The following is a 21,455-nucleotide window of genomic DNA, read 5'->3' on the forward strand; positions in this document are numbered from 1 at the left end:
GGGAGGTCACTGCCCGAGCGAGGTCACGTCCCGTTCCAGGTTTTAGCAACAACCCTCGGCTCACACTCCGGGAGAACTGGTGCAACTGAACTTACTTCCCTTTTCTTGTAGTTTTATTTTTCTTTAATTGTTGGTACTGCACCCTCTTTCAATATGGGCTTATAGCCAACGCTCCTCAACAGATCAGAGGTCTCGTACGAGTCTTCAGTAAAATGTGCAGAGCAGAGGAGAGACCACTTCGTAGGTGCCCGACGTGCCCGTGAACTTCTCGCAGAACGCATCCAAATCTTTGCAGTTTGAACATTCTTGGGCCATGAATGCAATGTAAATCCACCTTCTGTCGTGTTGCTGCACCCACCAACAACACATCTACGTGGCATGACGATAAATTAGCTCAAAATGGAGGATCGGAGTTGCAGCCAGTTCTGTGTTTTAGTATAGCGGAAATGGCAATGAGACAGATAGCCTTCCTGCTGGTCATTCACTCAGACCGCTACCTATATGAATCACTTTAATCATAAAAATTACTATATTAGATTTATTGTTAACGCTTAAAACTATTCCTGGGGCGTCGTGGCTCAGGTGGCTAAGGCGCCATACCATAAATCCGGGGACCTGGGTTCGATTCTGACCCAAGGTCATTTCCTGATCCCTCCCTGTCTCTTTCTCACACTCATTTCCTGTCCTGTCTCTACACTGTCCTATCCAATAAAGGTGAAAAAAGCCCCCCCCAAAAAAATATTTAAAACTATTCCTGTGCCATTCTTGAGGTCTCAGGGCGTTTATAAACAAAAAGTGAGGCCATGGTTCTGCGTATCTCCTTTAATGCTTTTCGTAAATCGCTGTAGATAAAAGCATGTGTATCTCTGTATACTTATGAGTTACCAGAATGAACACAAGTGAGCCGTTTATTCACTGCCCCGCTGTCCTGATCTGTGTTGTAGTTACAGCTGACCAACTTCAACTGTCCCACCCACCCAGATCTACCGATGTGGTTGGACACATGGGCATTACTATTTTGTTTTGTTCAGTTTTTTGGCTGGAGTGAGGACAAAAACGAGTCAAGTTACGTCATTGTTACACTTCGGGCTGTACAGACGTGTTATATTCATCATGGATTCAAGGTTAGAGGAGGAGATAACCCACAGGAAGTAATTAGTATGGAGGCTGCAGAAGTATTTACACTCCAGTGATATGGCCAAACTAGAGGTAAAATTTCTCCAAGCCATCAAGTGATAAAGCCTTACGCTGCCTAAATTACCCAAAACCTTTCAGAAATCATACAAATACTAGCCTAAATAAAAGCCCACAGGAATATATAGATCTAAACACTTAAAGCTAGACTGCCTTTCACATTTTAAGTTTAGGTCATAAAAAGAATTTTCCCCGACACACAAGTATTTTTGTTTAAATGGACCGAAAGCTACTGAATCTGAAATCACAGACTTCCAATTTTCTAATTTTTTTAAATAGAACAATTCATGAATTTAGGGCCACGTGGCCTTAAATTCTCTGCCATTTTTTCCTGCTTCACCATGACGCAATACAAGATACTACGTCATGCATCACGTGGTGGGCTTTCCCTGTTCATGCAAGGCATTGTGGGATACAAATTTGAAACAGGAGAGAAAAATGGAGGACGTGAGTGTGCGAATGAAAAGTGAAAGACTGACTACAGTCATGGAAAGCGAGAAGAAAAGACGTTATGTTATATATGAAGGAAAGGAAACACGGGGCAAAACTAATAAATATTTTCGGTCAGCGAGCACCTCGGTGTGATCAGCTGTTCGTTTAGCGACAGAATGATGGAACTGTCAGTGCACGGTCAAAGGTAAACCTGTAGATGGCAGTAATGCAACACTGGATCTCAGCTACCATTAAACCCAAAAGAAGACGACGACAACGAAGGTAAACCTGCGCATGCGCACACGGACTTGCTCTGTCTGCTTGACTGCACAAAGCGAGCGATTTCATGCACATTATTTGCTTGGGAAACCCCTCAAATTAAATAACTTCCCAGTCACAGAATGGCCCGTTTTGTTTTGTTTTTAAAGATATTACAGAAATAAACATATATATCACAATGAACACATTTCAATGGGAATTAAATTTCACCGATTTTATGAAATCGAAAGGCCGTCCAGCTTCAATAAGCACATGCTCTATTTTGTTACACATTTCCCTACTTTAATTGTTAAGACAACCTGAGAGCTTAGAGGTTAGAGAAGCAGCCTTGGGTCCAAAGGGTTACTGGTTTGATTCCCGGGACCGGCAGGAAAAATGTGAGAGGAGTTGAGTGAATGAACAGCACTTTCCCCTCCCTCTGTATCATGGCTGAAGTGCCCTTGAGCAAGGCATCTAACCACCAACTGCTCCCTGGGTGCTGCAGCATAGCTGCCCACTACTCTGGGTGTGTGTGTGTGTGTGTTCACTGCTTCAGATGGGTTAAAAGCAGAGGAGGAATTTCACTGGGCTCGAGTGTACATGTGAAAAATAAAGGCTTCTTCTTCTAAGCTTTGGAAATAATTCTCAGACTTGTCATTGCCCTTTACCCTTTCAACATGGAAGAGGAAAGTCACCGAAGTTGCCACTGCTTGCACGTCTGACTGCTGGTAACATTATGCACATTTTACGGATAAGGGATATTACAACCGTTAATAAGTTACCAAAATAAATGAAGCTAGCTACCTAATTTAATGTTGAACGACTTCATAATTACTATGTCATAAGTGGGAAATAAGTGCAGCACTAGTTATGCATTTTTGAATACTAACTGAAGCTCGATCTGGCTGGGATTAAATGGACATGGGGTCCTGGGGCACGTTCCTATTTCACAGGTCCTCCTCTGCAATTTTACCACCATCCGAATTGGCTAGGTCAGGGTTTTTCTCAGGCGTTCTCTGAGAAACTTACAGGCCTAATTACCTCCCATTTTTCACCAAACTTAGCGATTGCCTGATAATTTAAAGCATATACGCAGAGCCATGGCCTCACGTTCGTTTATAAATGCCTTGAAACCTCAACAATGGCACAGGAATAGTTTTAAGCATTAAGAATAAATCTAATATAGTAATTTTTACGATTAAAAGTGATTTATATAGGTAGTGGTCTGAGTGAATGACCTTGACATCTGTAACGTCACCGCAGGAAGGCTATCGGTCTCATCGCTATACTAAAACACAGAGCTGACTGCAACTCCGATCCTCCATTTTGAGCTAATTTATCGCCATGCCATGTACAGGTGTTGCTGGCCGGTGCAGCAACATGACAGAAGGTGGATTTACATTGCATTCATGGCCCAGGAATGTTCAAACTGCAAAGATTTGGACGCATTTTATGAGAAGTTCACGGGCACATTGGGCGCCTACGAAGCGGTCTCTCCTCTGCACATTTTACTGATGACTTGTACGAAACCTCTGATCTGTTGAAGAGTGTTGGCTATAAGCCCGTATTGAAAGAGGGTGCAGGACCAACAATTAAATAAAACTACAAGAAAAGCAAAGTATATATTTTTTTAAAAGGAAAGTGAATTGAGTTGCACCAGTCCTCCCGGAGCGTGAGCCGAGGGTTGTTGGTAAAACCCGGGACGGAACGGTACGGGACATATTGCTCGGGCAGTGACCTCCCCGCGGTTGTTCCTAAAACCGGTGACATCCCGACCCGTCCCGGGTTTTAGTAATTGCCTGAGTTGAGCAGTAATGGCGGAGTACTCGATATGGAGAAAATGGAGAATGAGTGGACCAGCCGTCTGATTTTCTTCACTGGATCTTGCTGCCATCTCGCCCTTACGTGGAAGAAGCGAATGAACGGAGAACTGAATGAACAACTGAAAGTCAGATTGTTTCGAAACGATCGGCCACAAGATCGGCCTTCAAGAAGCGAGAACACAGATGGATAAGCTCCGACTCTCATTTGGATACAAAACAACAAAAACAACATGTTTACCTGCATTTAGATTAATACATGTAACTTGTATTGTGTGTTTAAGTTACTGGTATGAGATGATTTAATTTGCTTTAGAATGTGATTGTCTCAGTTCATCTGATTTATTTAATTAGCCTTTTACGTTTTATCAGTGAAAAATGCATGCATGTACATGTATGGGTAGTATCTCACTGGGCTGCGACAGCCTGCAACTAGTTGGAGATACAACAATTGCGATAAAATATGCGAATTAGCGACAATTTTCACTTGGAATCGCACTGAATTGATATTCGCATATTTTCTCAATTGTGTCTCCAACTAGTCATGGGCTGTCGCAGCCCAGTGAGATACACTCGCACTTCCTGTCTCACGAGAACTGACTTGAGAAGGGTTCGTGACGGCTTTGCGACACCAGCGACACATTTGTGGCTATTTTGAGAGAAATATTGTCGCACGAATTTTTTGAACATGTTCAAAATTTCAGTGACGAACGAGCGACACTTTTACCCCTTTTCCACCAAATCAGTTCCTGGGCTGGTTCGGAGCCAGTGCTGGTGCTGGTTCACAACTCGTTCAACTTGCGAGCCAGCTGAGAACCAGTTTGCTTTTCCATAGCTCGCGGTGCTAAGGGGAGACACGTCATTACGTCGCTGTATACGTCAGTTACGTCGCTACGTTTGCATAAACCTTGGCGCGAATATCGAAGCAAAAACAACACGGAAGAAGCAGCAACAACAACAATAATAATAATGGATGACTTCGCGTTTGTACAGCTGCTGCTTCTCATCGCTTAAAAACGGCGATCTTTCACGGTCTTGTTATTGTTGTTGGTCTTAACAACTCCGCCCCCCCGCTGACGTAAGCGGTTCTTTCCTCTGGCCCAGCAAAGAGTTGGTGCTAGCCTGGAACCGGTTTTTCTGGCCCCAGAGCCAGTTCTTTGTCAGTGGAAACAGAAAACCCGGTTCCAAACTAAGCACTGGCCCCGAACCAGCCCTGGAACTGCTTTGGTGGAAAAGGGCATTAGCGACTCATGCGAGGAAATTGAGAAGCCCAGCGAATGTTTCAAGACACTTTTGAAACTCTCTCGCGAACAACGTTCGCAATTTGTCGCAAGCTGTCGCAGCCCAGTGAGATACTGGCTTATGTTGTATAAGTTATAACACCCATCCTGTTTTAATGAGAGTCAACCCACAATCAATGAAGTCAAATCAGTCTTAGCTGAGCAAGTCGGTAACGGGATTTCTTACTTTCACCATAAATTTTTTTTTTTTACATACAAAGAGTCAAGGGGGTGGCACGGTGGTGTAGTGGTTAGCGCTGTCGCCTCACAGCAAGAAGGTCCGGGTTCGAGCCCCATGGCCGGCGAGGGCCTTTCTGTGCAGAGTTTGCATGTTCTCCCCGTGTCCGCGTGGGTTTCCTCCGGGTGCTCCGGTTTCCCCCACAGTCCAAAGACATGCAGGTTAGGTTAACTGGTGACTCTAAATTGACCGTAGGTGTGAATGTGAATGGTTGTCTGTGTCTATGTGTCAGCCCTGTGATGACCTGGCGACTTGTCCAGGGTGTACCCCGCCTTTCGCCCGTAGTCAGCTGGGATAGGCTCCAGCTTGCCTGCGACCCTGTAGAACAGGATAAAGCGGCTAGAGATAATGAGATGAGACAAGAGTCAAGGATGGAGATACTATCCACTCAGAAATTTATTTTAAAATAAAGGGTCTGCGTATCTGCTTTAACTCCTGTCTGGATACGCATGTCCATGATTTTCTCCACAGACGTCACTTTGCATTGGAAAGAAAGATGATTGTCTGCTGTTCGTTGCCATATTTAGTTTCATGGGGTGTGTATCAGTGACTCTCCCCAAGACATTAAACAAAATGGGTGCTTCTCACGTGCTTTGCGATTTCATTGTATTTTCAAATTGTTGCTGGAACGCTGGCTCACCCGAAAGTGAAATAAGAGCCAGCGTCTCGTCTCTACTCCGGTGCCTCTCCAACCGCTTGGATGCCATGTTGTGTATTGAACATAATCATATGACACCAACATCTGGGTTCATACAAAATACACTCCAGTAGAAACTCGCTCCTCCTGGGATCATTTTATTTCTGTCTGATTGCAAGGTTTTTTTTTTTTTAATCACCGAGGTAGCGCATAAATATTTATTACCAAAGTCACCTTGATAAACTAGTGCACTCCGAACAGGGCTGAAGAATGCAGAGAAGGAATGCGACTCGAATTCCGGTTTGTAATATTGCATACAAAAACAAATGCCAAATGTCCTCCTCGGCTGCTATTTAAACATTTGGGATCTGGAAGCACTTTGAAACGCAGATGGGGAACAGAAATGTACCCTGGCCAAAGTAAACCAGGGAACCTTTTGAAGATGCCTGGACGAGAGAATGAGGCATTGTGAAGCTTTAACCAAATCGAACTCAACCTTTGCCTTTTGAATGCATTACGGCGAACTTGTCATTTGGGACACACAGTGTCTTAAACTGACTGATTAATTTATTGTAAAAAAAAAAAAGCGTACTCATTCTGAAGACTGCAGATAACGCTTAATAAACTGTCTTATGAGGAAAATCTTTTCCTTGAACCTGGGAATACAAGCACAGGGGTTTTTTTGGTCTTCATGAGGTTGCAGTTTTACAACCGGAGAAGCAGACACGCTTTCAGATTTTCTCTTTACACTCTGTCGTATAATTATCTACCACGTAACAGGGTGCCAACACATTCCTCCTGTAAGTACACATGCGGAGTGACCTATTGACACTAGACACCAAGGACGAGCAGAAAGGGATGAGAAAAAAAAAAGTTTAAATTAAGGAGGGTGTTGCTCTGATAGTGAGAGACGTAGAATATTGATAGTGGGACTATTATGCTGCCTTGAAATCTCTAGCCGCTTTATCCTTCTACAGGGTCGCAGGCAAGCTGGAGCCTATCCCAACTGAGTACGGGCGAAAGGCGGGGTACACCCTGGACAATTCGCCAGGTCATCACAGGGCTGCACATAGACACAGACAACCATTCACACTCACATTCACACCTACGGTCAATTTAGAGTCACCAGTTAACCTAACCTGCATGTCTTTGGACTGTGGGGGAAACCGGAGCACCCGGAGGAAACCCACGCGAACACGGGGAGAACATGCAAACTCCGCACAGAAAGGCCCTCGCCGGCCACAGGGCTCGAACCCGGACCTTCTTGCTGTGAGGCGACAGCGCTAACCACTACACCACCGTTCCGCCCTGCCTTGAAATAATGGATCAAATTTGACAATTCGTAGAGCTGCGTCAATATCAGTTCTGGTATCAGGCCTCCACCCAATTGTGTACTCAATAACCCATACTTGTAAGAGTGCTCCGATACCAAATGATGCTATGTGACGTAAACCGAGTGTACGTTGCTGAGCTAAAAAGAACAGATGCCAGAAAATGGCAGTGAACTGAAGGAATTCGAGCATCTTCCAAGCATCTCGATAGCAGCATACAGCAGCAAGTAACACTGGCTAGCCTGATAAACTTATCTGCCGACATTTTGTTAAGTGTGTGAAAATAACAGCTCTTTCCCAGTGGACTGTTCTCGACAATGAGCCACTATCGATTATTAACAATGAGAGATTCTGATGTAATGAAGACAATAAAACAAACTTTACTTACAGCTGTAGAGAGGCACTTTTCAATTCATCCATCCATTATCTCTAGCCGCTTTATCCTGTGAAGGGTCGCAGGCAAGCTGGAGCCTATCCCAGCTGACTATGGGCGAAAGGCGGGGTACACCCTGGACAAGTCACCAAATCATCACAGGGCTGACACATATGGCCCTTTTCCACTACCCTTTTTCAGCTCACTTCAGCTCGCTTCAGCTCACTTCAGCCCGACACGGCTCGCGTTTCGACTACCAAAAACCGGCACGACTCAGCTCGTTTCAGCCCTGCTTAGCCCCTAAAACTCGCACCGTTTTGGAGTGGGGCTGAAGCGAGCCAAACCGTGCCGACTGAGGTTGGGGGCGTGAGCAGACACTCCCCTGTGCACTGATTGGTGAGGAGGCGTGTCCTCACATGCCCACACACGCCCCGCGAGCGCGCTGGGATCTGTAAACACCGCAAACCCGGAAGGAGAAGAATTACGAGAATTTCTGAAGCCTTATGCGCCTCGCCTCATCTATACACTCTTGCCAGTATCTGTCCGCGTTGTCGGTGACAACAAGCCACAGCACCAAGACCAGCAACACTAACGACTCCATGTCCTCCATGTTTATTGTTTACTATCCGGGTCGTGAGACTACCGCTTAAAAGATCACTGAATCAGTGACATACAGAGCATCGTGGACGAGTTCGCGGAGCGCAAGGCTCGCCGTATGCCCTTCAAATAATGCGCGCAGTAGGCTATTGATGTTTTATTATGAGCCATGTACAGTATGTCACCTAATGTTTTTTTGTTTCTGAGTTACATGTTCGTTTGAAGGACTTAATGTACAAAATAACATAGTTGCACCCCGTAGTGTTGAAATTGGTAAACACAGTGCATTCAGTGAGGTTTGCACCGCCCTCCTTTTATTTCTGACTCTTCCTGTCACCACTCTGAGCGCTCATTCGTATGCCCTTCAAATAATGTGCGCAGTATAGGCTATTGATGTTTTATTATGAGCCATGTACAGTATCCTAATGTTTTCTGTTTCTGAGTTACATGTTCGTTTGAAGGACTTGATGTACTAAATAACATAGTTGCACCCGGTAGTGTTGAAATTGGTAAACACCGCAGTTGCGGACATTTTGCAGCCTAAAATGATGTTATGATAAGCTTTAATAAAGGGCCCGGTCATTTGCCCCGCCCCCGGCCCGGCTCTGACTTGTTCCGCCACTGTCACTGATGTCACTGTTTGCGCTGCTTAACGACATCACGTGACGTCCACCCGCTTTCGCTAACTCCACCCAATGTGTCCACCCACTTCCAGCCAGCACGGTTCAGCGCGGTTGTAGTCGAAATGCAACTCCAACAGCCCCGCTCAGCTCGACTCAGCTCGACTCGGCACGGCACGGCTCAGCCGCGTTTGTAGTGGAAAAGCGGCATTAGACACAGACAACCATTCACACTCACCTTCACACCTACGGTCAATTTAGAGTCAACAATTAACCTAACCTGCATGTCTTTGGACTGTGGGGGAAACCGGAGCACCCGGAGGAAACCCACGCGGACACGGGGAGAACATGCAAACTCCGCACAGAAAGGCCCTCGTTGGCCACGGGGCTCGAACCCGGACCTTCTTGCTGTGAGGCAACAGCACTAACCACTACACCACCTTGAAAGGAACCAGATTCAAAGGAACCCATCCTCTTCTGGGTGGCATCGGATAGTAAGAATCAGGCTTGTAGGACTTGAGTCCGACTTGTGGCCTAATTTTAAGGACTTATGACTCGACTTGGACACGAGCACTGATGACTCGCACTTGGACTCGTAAATTGAAGACGATGACTTGGATTTTTTTTCTTTATTTTTTGGTAACATGCCATAATAGTTTGGCCTGAAATATTTATATCTACATTAATTTTTGTACTAATTTCGTGCAAGAGTGTCACACCTGCGTGCCTTGGCACGTGCATCAGATAGACTCTCGGGCACGCGCCGGACTCTCGCACGCGCACCGTAAACAAATCGTACCTGCACAGGGTTAAGGCACAATCAGTGCGCCGATATAAAAACTGTGAAAACACACTTTGCAAAGTACTGAGTTGCGTTGCTGATATGTTACCGAGCCTTATTTCCTGTTTCTCATCTATAATCCTGCCGAGTCTACAATAGCCTGTTTGTGCCTCGCTCGACCTATCGCCTGTTTTATGGTTTTGCCTGCCGTTCTGGATTGTTTACCTGTCTTGGCTTGTATTAATAAACACACCTTCTGCACTTACATCCGTCTCCCAACCATCTCGGGCAGAATACTTCACAACCCCTGACAAAGAGAAGCACATTCACCTGTTCATACGTCATGTTCAGGAACAAACTAATGTTAATGGCGCTGAAACAAACAGCCACCGTCAAATGGTGCGGTCCGAGTGTTGGACTCGACTCGGATCAATAGTGGACTCGAAATTTTCTTTAATGACTTGGACTTGAACACTGGGGACTCGAGACTGGACTCGGACTCAAGGTTTAGTGACTCGACTACAACGTTGGTAAGAATACATCATTACTCTCCTACACATACACACCACTCCAACTAGTTAACAAGCCTAGGTTAGTCCAAGTGCATGAACATGTGTGTGCACTTTCCATGGCCACTATGTAAACCAGATAAACATAAACCGAGCTAAATAAAAATGTTCCATGATGGCCCTGATTACTTCATACTAAATGGGTCACTCATTTCAGTATCAGTATTGATATAAAGCAAAAACCAAAAGCATGTTCTTGCACTCAGTCTGGGGGAGAAGGAACAAAATAAAATAAAAAGTCACTGATGCAGTCCTCACCATTACTGATATTTCTGATTTGATCAAGCACAGGACCAGGTTGTCTTTAAATTTTAAGCACACCATCATCATACCTCTCATGTCTCACATAACTAACCAACAGAAACCTGAAGAGTCCACTCGGTTACTGCAAGTATATCAGTATCTGCCAATACTCCGAACACTTATCTATGACGACATTATAGAGCCACTGTAGGTTTAAAGATAAGATATTCCTTTACTGATCCTCATGAGGGGACTTTCAGGATTTTTAAAAAGGGTACTATTACTCTTCTAAGGAAAAATAACTCAATTTCCAAGAGTAAAGTCATCCATTTACAAGAAAATAACTCTGATATTCTCCGAGATTAAGAAGTCACAAATTTACAAGAAGAAAAAAAAAGTCACACGTTTCCCTGGTTTCAGTGTATTCTGGGAAACATAGGAGAAATTTTATTATTCGCACTTTATTCTTTTATACTGCATGATCAAGAAGGAAAGACTACATTTCCTGTACTCTTGGATCAACCGTTTCACAGAACGAGATTTGGGCAGATGAGAAGAATCCGCACGCACCGAAGGTAATGGGAAATTGCTCTTGCACAATAATTATGCATTTAAAAACAGTCAAGGCAAAAACAGACGCAGAAACAAATCTCCCATTGCATCCCAGAACTGCAATAAGCGACAACCCCGTGCTTCCCGGTTTCCCAGCTGCAATGCATTCTGGGAAACGCAGTTGAAAATCTCTTAGCGCTTTATTCTTTTATTGTGTGGAGGAGGAAAGACGACATTTCCTATAACTCTCAGCTCAGCCATGGTGTCTGTAGCATGATGTTGATCCAACCTTGCAAAGTAAAACGATCTGGTTTCTTGACAAAAAACACACTATTTTGAAGGGTTTTTTTTTTTAGTTCACACTGCAGGCTGAAGTGACTCAAATCCGATCTTTTCGCCCATATGTGACCTGTATCCGATCTTTTATTGACAATATGAACGACACAGATCCAATTTTATCAAATCCGACCCAGGCCGTTTGGATATGTGGTCCTAATTCCGATTCCTATCCGCTCTTTTCATATGCGACTTCAGTCTGAACCGCCAGGTCGCATTCATCCGACTTACACGTCATCAACAAGCCACAAACGTCACTATTCTGCGCTGAAGTAGGCGGCGGGTCTCTCAAAAAAAGTTACAACAACATGGCGCATAATCACGGGCGCAGATAGAGGGTGGGACGAGTCCCACCCAGATTTAAATTCACCTCGCTCGGTCCCCCCCACTTATAGGGAGGAAAAAACGTCTATGCTGTCTTTCTTCGCATAAGGCAAACCTCACGGAAAAATCAAAAGACTTATTACCATTCGGTTTATTGAGGTGCACAGCAGTGTATACATAGTTGCAACAACTCACATAAAACAAAGACTGATATTCGGTTGGTTGAGCTGCGCAGACTGCACAGGTTGCGAGCTCGAGCTTGGTTGCTATGGTAACCCACAACAAGTTTGACAGGCATATCGGGGTTGGGGTTGGTTTGCTGGCAGCTTTGTCCCCCCCAGTTTTTTGTCCCCCCCAGTTCAAAAAACGTATCTGCGCCCCTGCGCATGACATCAATGCGAGGGACGCTTCGGGCTGTGAAGGTTCTGAATCTTCTCAATGGAAGGACGCAGAGGTTAGGGAGCTGATTTCCATTTGGGGGGATGCAGCTATTCAAGCTAGATTGGATGGGTCATACCGCAACCGGGCGGTTTTACTTCCGTAAACACTGGCCATGCTCACTGCGTGTGACGTCGTCGTATCGTGCAATGTGCATGCGGAACACTTTTAGGTCGCTTTTCGTTCATACTGAGGATCACAAACAAGTCGCATATATTTGTTAATGTGAACGACCTCACAAAAAAATCGGATTTCACAAAAAAATCGGAATTGAGCTTTAAGCCTTGCAGTGTGAACGTAGCGTTTGTCTCAAGTTTTTACATCTTATTCTCGGAATTTCAGAGGCTTTTTTCTTGCAAAGTTTATGACTTTTTAATCTCTGAGAACATCAGAGATCCCCCCCTTATAAATATACCACTAACCTCGGATTATTACCCCCACTTAATCTCGTGTTTTTTTTTTTTAAATAAAAATACACCTACAGTGGCCCTCATATACCATCACAGATATCGGTATTTTATAACCTACAGAAAAAGTGTGACTGGTGCTTTCTTCAATTACATGAAGTCAATCAGTATACTGTTACGCCTATTATTATTATTATTATTATTATTTGTTCACACCACATACAATTTATCCATGACTGTAATTCACAGATCACCCTGATGGTGTGATTTTTATTTATAAGCACACCAGATGTGATTGCAGACTCAGGCTTTCTGGTACAGATGTGTGCCGTACAGACCGAACACAGAGGACGAGAGCAGAGCAGAGCAGAAGGAATAAACATGGACGCTTTGTGCACATTATGTAGACATCGGGATCTTTCGGGGAAGCTGTGTCTCGCAGACCTAATTTTAACTTTTACAGTATTGTGCAAAAGTCTTTGGCACACGCAGAGAAATGCTGTTGGTCAAAAGTTGCCTTCAAAAATAATTAAAAACATTTAACAGCAAGATACTAGAAAGGGCTAGCCTGGCAAGCCAGACTAAATGTGAATATTTAGTCTGGTCTCGGTCGTAGACATTTCCGAAGGGTGTGGGTAGGAACAACCCGTTGTCTTTCAAACTGTCTCTGTGCGTATAGGCCAACGCTCTGACCAATCAGCGCAACAGTGACTGTGACGTAGTCAGAGCGACAGAACGCAGTGGGAGAGGCCTTGAAATAAATAATTTTTCAAAATGCGTATTAATTAACAGGTTCTAGATATTAAGAAGTTTGGAGATAATGACCACAAGTTTGGAGTCTGTACCACATACTTAACATACACTCTTATTTTTTTCCAAGTGTTTTTCAAGGGTTTGCTTAAACTGTTTGAGAGTTTTTATTTAGTGGTGTTTGGTGAAATAATTTCCCTTAAATTTAAAATAACGGGAAAATAAGAAACAATCAAAAAGTAATGTTTCAAAGCTGTTTATTAATTCTTCGTACTGCACAAACTAGCCCCATCCTTTTGGCTACCAGCGGAGCCAACTGGTAGATCAGACTTTTGCCATAGCCGGTCGGCAAAACAGCGAAAACGTCCTTCTTGAAAAGGAATGAGCGGAGAGCCTCTTCCTGCTCATGTTTCAACGAAAACTCCAAGTCTAATTCTTCTAAAACTGATTCCAAAGCGGAGCCAAACTAGCGCTGTTCACTAGCCGTAGCCATCTTTCCTGTTGTGCTTTCTCCAGCGTCGTGCAGCCTTGTCGTCACTCCTGCAAAAGCCCGCCCAAAGAATCCAAACAAAAACCTTGCGTTGTGATTGGCGGGCACGATTTGATGCCCGGGGTGTTTTGTTGATATGGTGCGAGGCTAGACCCACTCGTAGGCAAAAATATTTTTGGCCGCTAGGCGGGTGGGTCTAGTTTACTAGGCTAAGAAAGGGCAGTAAACAGAAATAAAAACAGCAGATACTTGGTGTGACCAACCCTTGCTTTAAAAATATAAATAGTTAGCTAGCCCTAGGTACAATTTGTGCAGTTTTTAGAAGGAAAATCAGGTAAGTTTTATTCGATGGGTTTCCATTAACATTTGCAATTAATGGAAATGTGTGGATTTTGAAAAAACTCCCATATCTCACAGAAGTTTATACGCTCATATGAGGATGTTTTTCAGACAATCTGATGAGACAATTCACGGGCGGCGCAGTGGTGTAGTGGTTAGCACTGTCGTCTCACGGCAAGAAGGTTCTGGGTTTGAGCCCAGCGGCCGATGAGGACCTTTCTGTTTGGAGTTTGCATGTTCTCCCAGTGTCTGTGTGGGTTTCCTCCAGGTGCTCCGGTTTCCCCCACAGTCCAAAGACATGCAGTTAGGTTAGCCATGGCCTGAGGTTGGGCTGAAGTGCCCTTGAGCAAGGCACCCAACCCCCAACTACTCCCTGGGCGCTATTTATGTATGCACGTATGTACATGCTTGCTCGCTCATTGCTCACGTGTATGTTCACTCCTTCAGATGGGTTAAATTCAGAGAGGAATGTCAATGGTCTTTAAGTCTGTGCTTGAGTGTACGTATGACAAAGGCTTGCCAAGATTTCACTAAAGTGAAATGGAAACACTTTTTTTTTTGTAAGAAACCTTTGTCACATGCACACTTGAAGCACAGTGAAATTCATCCTCTGCATTTAACCCATCTGAAGCAGTGAACACACACACACACACACTCAGAGCAGTGGGCAGCCACACCAGAGCGCCTGGGGAGCAGTCAGGGGTCAGGTACCTTGCTCAAGGGCACTTCAGCCCAAGGGCGCCCCACGTTAACCTAACCGCATGCCTTTGGACTGTGAAGGAAACCCACGCAGACACGGGGAGAACATGCAAACTCCACACAGAAAGGCCCTCACCAGCCGCTGGGCTCGAACCCGGAACCTTCTTGCTGTGAGGCGACCGTGCTAACCACTACACCACCGTGCCGCCGTGTATTTAAGTCACATGACATAAAAAGGAACAAAATGAATTAAAAAAAAAAATACTTGTCGGGTCTCAGCACTCCATCGGCATGTTTAACCGGACAAACTATCACAAGAAGAAAAAAAAAAACAACCATTCACAACTGTTTTATTTTTTTCAAAAATCACTTCTATTTTCCAAAAACACTCCAATGTAAACCCCTCGTCTGAGCACCTCATTATCTCTAGCCGCTTTATCCTGTTCTACAGGGTCGCAGGCAAGCTGGAGCCTATCCCAGCTGACTACGGGCGAAAGGCGGGGTACACCCTGGACAAGTCGCCAGGTCATCACAGGGCTGACACATAGACACAGACAACCATTCACACTCACATTCACACCTACGGTCAATTTAGAGTCACCAGTTAACCTAACCTGCATGTCTTTGGACTGTGGGGGAAACCGGAGCACCCGGAGGAAACCCACGCGGACACGGGGAGAACATGCAAACTCTGCACAGAAAGGCCCTCGCCAGCCACGGGGCTCGAACCCGGACCTTCTTGCTGTGAGGCGACAGCGCTAACCACTACACCACCGTGCCGCCCCGTCTGAGCACCTTGCGGAACCAAATCATCGTTCTTCTAGAACCTTCTTATTTTTGCAGTAAAACCCAGCAGCCTTTGTGATGTTTTTTTGTCTGAAAAGCGTATTGCGTAATACATTGCTTTATTTACTGACATGCAGACTTTTTTTTTTCCCCTGTAATGTTTAATTCTGTGCTAGAAAACTACAATGTTTTCGGACTGATTCAATAATGTAGAAGACAAAATAACCAATAATAACAATAATAATCTCATCTCATTATCTCTAGCCGCTTTATCCTTCTACAGGGTCACAGGCAAGCTGGAGCCTATCCCAGCTGACTACGGGCGAAAGGCGGGGTACACCCTGGACAAGTCGCCAGGTCATCACAGGGCTGACACATAGACACAGACAACCATTCACACCTACGGTCAATTTAGAGTCACCAGTTAACCTAACCTGCATGTCTTTGGACTGTGGGGGAAACCGGAGCACCCAGAGGAAACCCACGCGGACACAGGGAGAACATGCAAACTCCACACAGAAAGGCCCTCGCCGGCCATGGGGCTCGGACCTGGACCTTCTTGCTGTGAGGCGACAGCGCTAACCACTACACCACCGTGCCACCCAATAATAATAATAATAATAAGTTTGCACAAGGGGCGGCATGGTGGTGTAGTGGTTAGAACTGTTACCTCACAGCAAGAAGGTCCTAGGTTCGAGCCCAGCGACCGGTGAGGGCCTTTCTGTGTGGAGTTTGCATGTTTTCCCCGTGGGTTTCCTCCGGTTTCCCCCACAGTCCAAAGACATGCAGGTTAGGTTAACTGGTGACTCTAAATTGACCGTAGGTGTGAATGTGAATCTGGTGACTTGTCCAGGGTGTACCCCGCCTTTCGCCCGTAGTCAGCTGGGATAGGCTCCAGCTTGCCTGCGACCCTGTAGAACAGGATAAAGCGGCTAGAGATAATGAGATGAGAAGTAAATGGACTTCTGGATAGTACTGTATCTGTATGTGCTTTACAGGGACTTCATATCTACAATCTGTGACACACTAATGTAATGTAATGTAATGTAATAGAACAAAGCTGAATTGCTTGTGTTGGGTTGAACAGGAGTCTTTAGGAAGTCTTAAATGCTATTGAATGAAGGAAAGAAAGAAAGAAATCCCATGACCCATCATGAGAATGTCCAGTTCTGCACTTTAGCTATTTTCAAGGCATCCTAAAACCAAACCTGTGTAACACAGAAGGCTGTGTTTACCTCCAGCTCAGTGCTGGACTGTAATTGTACAGATTAGACCCTGAAACCGTGTGGTGTTGAGCTTTAATCCCACTACAGCGGCTGGAGTTGAACCGGCTCAGGGGCCTACAACTAAAACTACTTAAAAGAGGCCTTAAACAATAAGCTCCTCACAAAAAGCACAAATAAAAACCAGTGAACAACGACATGACACGCGATGACGAGCTCACCTGCAGTCCTGTTGTGCTATTTCTCTATTTTCTCCACGGGTTTTCTTTGTTTACAACAAAAATGTGTCCAAGAAAAGTCGGATACATTTTTCCCGTCTCGGAGCAAAGAAGCTGATAAAACCCAAACACCTCCAGTCTCATGAAGAACAGGATACAAGCAGACAACATTTCTAAGACTCCTTTTTTTTCCCCAAGGCAAAACTAATCTAAAACCCCTTCTTCCTGCTGCCGTCCTCACTCCCTGACGGCCTGTATGGTAACAGGAGGATTACAGAGGAGACGTGGAGACTAGGATTGACAGCCGAACTGTCCAATCAGAGGCCGTTCAGGACCCACAGCTTCCGACTGAAGAGTTCTCGACAAGCCCTACCTCCTTGGGCTAAGATTAATCATTGTGATTGGTTAATAGCTCGGAGGTTGGCTTAAACAGCCAATCAGAAACAAAGAGGCGGGATTTGCAGGATATACGTATGTCTATGTGAAGAACTAGACGTCAATGTGGAGCGTAGAGCTTTTTAAATACTAGCAAGCAGGGCCGTAGCCAGGATTTTTCAAATACCGAGGTCAAACATGGCTGACAGCACCGAAGCCCCCCGGCACAACTTAAATAAATAAATAAATAAATAGAGTGGGGGAAATAGCCCCCCTTAAGGAAAATTCAGTTTTTCTCCAAGTTGAAATGAACCATGTGTTTAGTTTTAATCATAGTTTTTGACAACAGTGACATGAACAATAATGCCACCTAAAGTTAATACTTAATTTTGTTTTTTAACAAAAACAAACATTGTGTCAAGGAGGCCTTTTACCCCCCCAGTGGGGTAAAAGGCCCCCTGAGGTGGAGCAATAGGCCCCCTCACTCAAAAAAAGCTGTTTGGATAGCAAAAGTGTTTACTTAAGCCTATAATGTGAAAAAACAAGAAAATATCCCTGAATTAATTAATAGATGCATTATTTTATTATATTTTGCATTTTAATTTCAATTTTTTTTATTTCAATTATTTTTAATATTAAGTTCAAATTACTTGCTTTACTCAACCAGGTAAGCGAGATGTTATTAAAAACTATGTATCTGCTATTCAGAAATGTATGAAATACAGTAATCATGATAAAAGGAAACGATGCCCCCTGGGGGCCATTTACCCCGCCATTAAGGGGGCGTTTTACCCCACAGACTACACTTTTACAAAAAAGGGTCTTACTTTCAAAATGTGATTCAACTTTTTATCTCATCTCATCTCATCTCATTATCTCTAGCCACTTAATCCTTCTACAGGGTCGCAGGCAAGCTGGAGCCTATCCCAACTGACTACGGGCGAAAGGTGGGGTACACCCTGGACAAGTCGCCAGGTCATCACAGGGCTGACACATAGACACAGACAACCATTCACACTCGCATTCACACCTACGCTCAATTTAGAGTCACCAGTTAACCTAACCTGCATGTCTTTGGACTGTGGGGGAAACCGGAGCACCCGGAGGAAACCCACGCGGACACGGGGAGAACATGCAAACTCCGCACAGAAAGGCCCTCGCCGGCCACGGGGCTCGAACCCGGACCTTCTTGCTGTGAGGCGACAGCGCTAACCACTACACCACCGTGCCGCCCCTCAACTTTTTATACCTAATGTATTTTTTTAACGTACTGACTTGTCTACTCATACCACATACGCAGCTGTGATATCTGATGAAATAGCAGCTATCTAAATACAGTTTTACTGATATCTGAAAATTATATCACTTACCATAAAATTTGATTTCTCTCCGCTGCGTTGCTGATATGCGATCCACAGTGGATATTTGTATATCCCCGTTGTCAAGCCAGTCCATAGCAACAATAGAAATGTAACTTTGCGCCATCTGGTGGTTATTTTGGGTAAAACAGGCCGGGGGCGTATTACCCCACGGGGGCGTATTACCCCACTCTACTCTAAATAAGGATAGATTTGGTGGAGGACACATTTATTTTAACAATTCTAAAACTGTGGCACCATAACTGTGGTGTTTTATCTGACATAAAAGTAGAAAAGTAGTGAACTCTTGAACTGAGTATACATACCTAAAGTACCAGTTACCTAAAGTATTGGCATTATTTACATTGCAGCATACACATGACAGAAAGGGTGTGAACTGCTGAATTGTAAGCTTTAGTATTACACCTTATAATAATAGTGTGAGTGTGTGTGTGAGTGAGAGAGAAAGATTGAGTTTGTGTGTTATTTGTGGGTGTCTGTACGTGTAGAGACATTCTGAGCAGTAATGTAAAGGCATCAGTCTATCTGGCTGTCTTGAATTGAGATCCATTTGCATGCATTCTCTGAAACAGAGTGTTCTCACCTTTGCCTGTAATGTAAGTTTGGCTCACAACATATTTACTTTAACAATTCTAAAACTCCACATCATAACTGTGGAGTTTTGTCTGACATAAAAGTCAAAACTGAACTGAACTGAGTGTATTGCTCAGCTACCTGAAGTATTGGCATTATTTACATTTCATTATCTTAAATTACATTAGAATGTAGAGCTATTAGTTCTGTGTGAAGACTATGTATTAGAGAGAGTGTGTGAGAGTGTATTATTTATGTGTGTGTGTGTGTGTGTGTGTGTGTGTGTGTGAGTGAGTGAGTGAGTGAGTGAGTGAGTGAGAGAGAGTTATGAGAGAGAGAGAGAGAGAGAGAGAGAGAGAGAGAGAGTTATGAGAGAGAGAGAGAGAGAGAGAGAGTTACTCGAACAAGCCCGTTTAGTCAGCCCTGCACAGGGCTGCCTGTGACAACGTAGTTTTGAATATTTCTCGAAATGCTAACTAAACTGTAATAGGCAATGACAATGAAACGTTTCCCCTTGGAAAGTTGGCATGACACCGCTGAACGGTCTGCCACTGCACTGACAATATTTTCTCACCTTCCCTCCTTCTCTTTCTCTTCTGTTGGCTGTCCAAACCTTAATTTAGTTTGTTGCAACTTTTTCATTTTGCACTCGGGTAAAGCCCTATAATACTATGTGACTATTAGCCTACGTTAGGTTAGGTAGGCATATGTGATAGAGCGTAGACTACACCCTGCCTGTTTTATCCAAAACCCAACTTCCCCGGCTAACACTAGTATAGGCTACGTCGCGTGACGCTGCGTTAGACACAGCAATGATAGAGATAGAGGCTGAGAGATTTCAGATGACATTAGACAAATGTGAATTTTATTTGGGGGAAATACAGATGACATGTGGATGCGGACGCTGCGTTTTACATTGATCACTGCTCGAATTTAGCGTAGTCCAATTTGAAATTTCTGAAAAAATACCGAGGACATGACCTCGGTGTCCTCAATGGTAGTTACGGCCATGCTAGCAAGTGAAATGTTTCTTCTAATTATGCACTAGGTGTTTGTAATTGTGCCTATGAACCGATATGAGCTGTAATCCAGTGTAGCTGCACTTAGCAGCATGAGGTTTCATCCAAATATTAAAGGCCCATGATAATCTGTCCATAAGATCCAACTGGTCCAGAACTCAGCTGCCCACATCATCACCAGAACTCCCTCCATCCACCACATCACGCCCATCTTGCAGCAGTTCCGCTGGCTCCCAGTCAAGTTTCGAATTGAATTCAAAATCCTTCTGTTAACTTTCAAGGCCATCCACAACCTCGCTCCCCCATATCTGTCTGATCTCCTCCATGTTGCCACTCCCTCTCGTTCCCTCAGATCTTCTTCTTCTATCCACTTGACTGTCCCCTCCGCCCGTCTCACCATCATGGTGAGCAGAGCTTTCAGCCGCTCTGCTCCCCAGCTTTGGAACTCATTACCTCCCAACCCGAACTTAGAAATATCAATTCCCTTCCACATTTCAAACCCTCACTCAAAACACACCTGTTCAAACTTGCTTTTCAAATTTAATCACTGCACTGTCTAATTTTTAATTTTGAATTGTAACTTGTTTTAATTTTTTTTGTTTGTTTTTTTGTAATTTTAATGTATGGTTTGTCTTTCATTTTTGTACGGTGTCCTTGGGTGCTAGAAAGGCGCCTTTAAATAAAATGTAGTATTATTATTATTATTATCATCCATCCATTATCTGTAGCCGCTTATCCTGTTCTACAGGGTCGCAGGCAAGCTGGAGCCTATCCCAGCTGACTATGAAGAAACCTTTGTTCGTCACATGCACACTTCAAGCACAGTGAAATTCATCCTCTGCATTTAACCCATCTGAAGCAGTGAACACACACACACACACACACACACACACACGCAGCCACACCAAAGCGCCCGGGGAGCAGTCAGGGGTCAGGTACCTTGCTCAAGGGCACTTCAGGCCAGGGGCGCCCCATGTCAATCTAATTGCATGTCTTTGGACTGTGGGGGAAACCGGAGCACCCGGAGGAAACCCACGCAGACACGGGGAGAACATGCAAACTCCACACAGAAAGGCCCACGCCAGCCGCTGGGTTTGAACCCGGAACCTTCTTGCTGTGAGGCGACCGTGCTAACCACTACACCACCGTGCCGACTGTGGGCAAGACACGGAGT

General features: G+C 44.5%; 1 protein-coding gene across 1 annotated transcript in view; it reads right to left on the reverse strand.

Moving 5' to 3' along the window:
* The window catches only part of socs5a (suppressor of cytokine signaling 5a), a 49,165-nt gene extending 31,951 nt beyond the window's left edge, over positions 1-17,214 (reverse strand). Inside the window, exon 1 of the mRNA XM_060940209.1 lies at positions 16,939-17,214. The gene's annotated coding sequence lies outside the window, so the exon portion shown is untranslated. The remainder of the gene's footprint in view (positions 1-16,938) is intronic.
* Positions 17,215-21,455: the final 4,241 nt, after the last annotated feature.

The sequence above is a fragment of the Neoarius graeffei genome, chromosome 14 (genome assembly GCF_027579695.1).
Source record: "Neoarius graeffei isolate fNeoGra1 chromosome 14, fNeoGra1.pri, whole genome shotgun sequence".
NCBI classification, from domain to species: Eukaryota; Metazoa; Chordata; class Actinopteri; order Siluriformes; family Ariidae; genus Neoarius; species Neoarius graeffei.